Source organism: Panthera onca, chromosome B4 (assembly GCF_046562875.1).
Source record: "Panthera onca isolate mPanOnc1 chromosome B4, mPanOnc1 haplotype 2, whole genome shotgun sequence".
Classification (NCBI taxonomy): domain Eukaryota; kingdom Metazoa; phylum Chordata; class Mammalia; order Carnivora; family Felidae; genus Panthera; species Panthera onca.
In genome coordinates, this window is record NC_138345.1 from 101,696,961 (window position 1) to 101,699,315 (window position 2,355).

The window sequence follows — 2,355 nt, forward strand, 5'->3', positions numbered from 1 at the left end:
CAGAGGGGACAAGTTAATGTATAACCTATTGTGCCACCTGGCATCCTAAATTAAATTTCCTGAGCTTTTTTTACTGAAAACAGAATCAGGTATATGTTTTGTAAAGGCATTTTCAACTGTCAGCTGGGACTTCAGTCACTTTTATAGTTTTATAATTAATCCATTTGTTATAATTAATAAATAATAAATACCCAGGATTATTAATTTTGAAAATGACAAATGGGTTCTTTAGTTCTATGGAACTGAAATGGCATATGCTCTGAGCATTACAGAAATATGAAAACTTCTCACCTGAACTGTCATTCTAAGTCATATACTAGCTATTGTGCCTGCCTCATGAATGCTATCATAGAGTGAAGTGTTCATTTGAGATTCAAACTCAAACCAGTTTAATTTCAAAACTCATGTTCTTTCTACCGCATAATGGTAGAGTTATACGTGTTCTGTTGAATCTTAGGAAAAGGGAGAACATTACAGAGTCTAATATAGAAAAGAGAATTTTTCAGACTACTTCAAAATGGCATCTAGACACAAAGCCCTAATAACATTATGTATTAAAAAAAAAACAACAACTGAGGCTGTGTATATACAGAATGCTGAGTTATTAAGGCCACTTGCTGTCCGGAGTAGCCTGTCATGTCACTAAAACACTATAATTATACCACAATATGTGCCCTATAACATTCTACATTCTAGCAGAGATTTTCTCATTCATATCCAAGTATTCAAGATTGTTTTATATGTTTGACTAAACCCAAATGAGTCCTTTTAAATAGTAAACAAAACATTTTACATGGATTTGTTTTTTTGAAGGTAAATAAGATATAAATTCACGAATGAAATATTTTCTTCTTATTTCAGAAGCAATTACTACCATTCTTATTCTTAATCAGAGGTTAAGACTACAGACCCTGAATCACATTCAAATCACCACTTCTTATTTGGACAACTTTGGGGAGTAGTATGATCTCTCTGGGCATCTACAGTGGGAATAACAATGATGATAATAACAACTATAACACTGACCTCATTTAGTAATTATGAGAACAGAACAATTTTATTTATGTAAAGAACTTCAGGATCTCTGCTCCTCCCTGTTTGACAGACAGTTGCATCTTCTGGTACAGTGCCAGCCATGTCCCCAAGACATGATGATGAAGGTCAGAGTAAATAGATTCAGCTGTATCGGGCACCTGGTCACCAGGGCTGCTTTTCACTCTGGCAAAATGGATATTGTCACCATCAGTGACGTCTTCCTTGACCTCAACTACATGATCAACATGTTCCAATATGATGCCACCCACAACAAATTGAACAGCACAATCAAGGCTGAGAATGGGAAATTTGTCATCAATGGAAAACCCATCTCCGTCTTGGAGGAGGGTGATCCCACCAACATCAAATGGCATGATGCTGGTGTTCAGTATGTTGTGGAGTCCACTGGAGTCTTCACCACATGGAAAAGGCTGGGTCTCACTTGAAGGGTGGGGCCAAGAGAGTCATCATCTCTGCCCCTTCTGCTGGTGCCATATTTGTGATGGGAGTGAATCATGAGAAGTATGGCCACTACCTCAAGATTGTTGACAATGCCTCTTGTACCACAACTGCTTGGCCCCTCTGATTAAGGTCATCAGTGACACATTTGGCATTGTGGAGGGATACATGACTACAGTCCAGACCATTCCTCCCACCCAGAAAACTGGACAGCCCCTCTGGAAAGCTGTGGCATGATGGCAAAGGTGCTGCTCAGAACATAATCCCTGATTCTACTTGCACTGCCAAGGCTGTAGGCAAGGTCATTCCTGAGTTGAATGGGAAGCTCATTGTCATGACCTTCCAAGCCCCCAACCCCAGTGTATCAGTTGTAGACCTGACATGCATCCTGGAGAAAGCTGCCAAATATGATGACATGTAGAAGGTGGTGAAGCAGGCATCAGAGGCCCCCTCAAGGGCATCCTGGGCTACATGGAGAATCAGTTTGTCTCCTATAACTTTAACAGTGACACTCATTCTTCTACCTTCGACACTGGGGCTAGCCTAGCTCTCAGTGACCTCTTTGTCAAGCTCATTTCCTGGTATGACAGTGAATTTGGCTATAGCAACCAAGTGGTGGACATTATGGTCCATGTAGCCTCTAAGGAGTAATAGCCCCCTGGACCACCAGTCCCAGTAAGAGAAAGGAAGAGAAAGATTCTCAGCTGCTGGGGAATCTTTACCCCAACTCATCCCCTAACATACTGGGAATCTCATGACCTCTACACAGTTTCCATCCCAGATCCCCTAAAGAAGGGAGGGACTTGGGGAACCCTACTGTGTCATGTACCATCAGTAAAGTATACTGTACCAAAAACAAAC

General features: G+C 40.8%; 1 pseudogene; it reads left to right on the plus strand.

Annotated features, from left to right (window-relative positions):
• Nucleotides 1-1,151: 1,151 nt before the first annotated feature.
• LOC132695477 (glyceraldehyde-3-phosphate dehydrogenase pseudogene) lies at nt 1,152-2,145 on the plus strand (annotated as a pseudogene).
• Nucleotides 2,146-2,355: the final 210 nt, after the last annotated feature.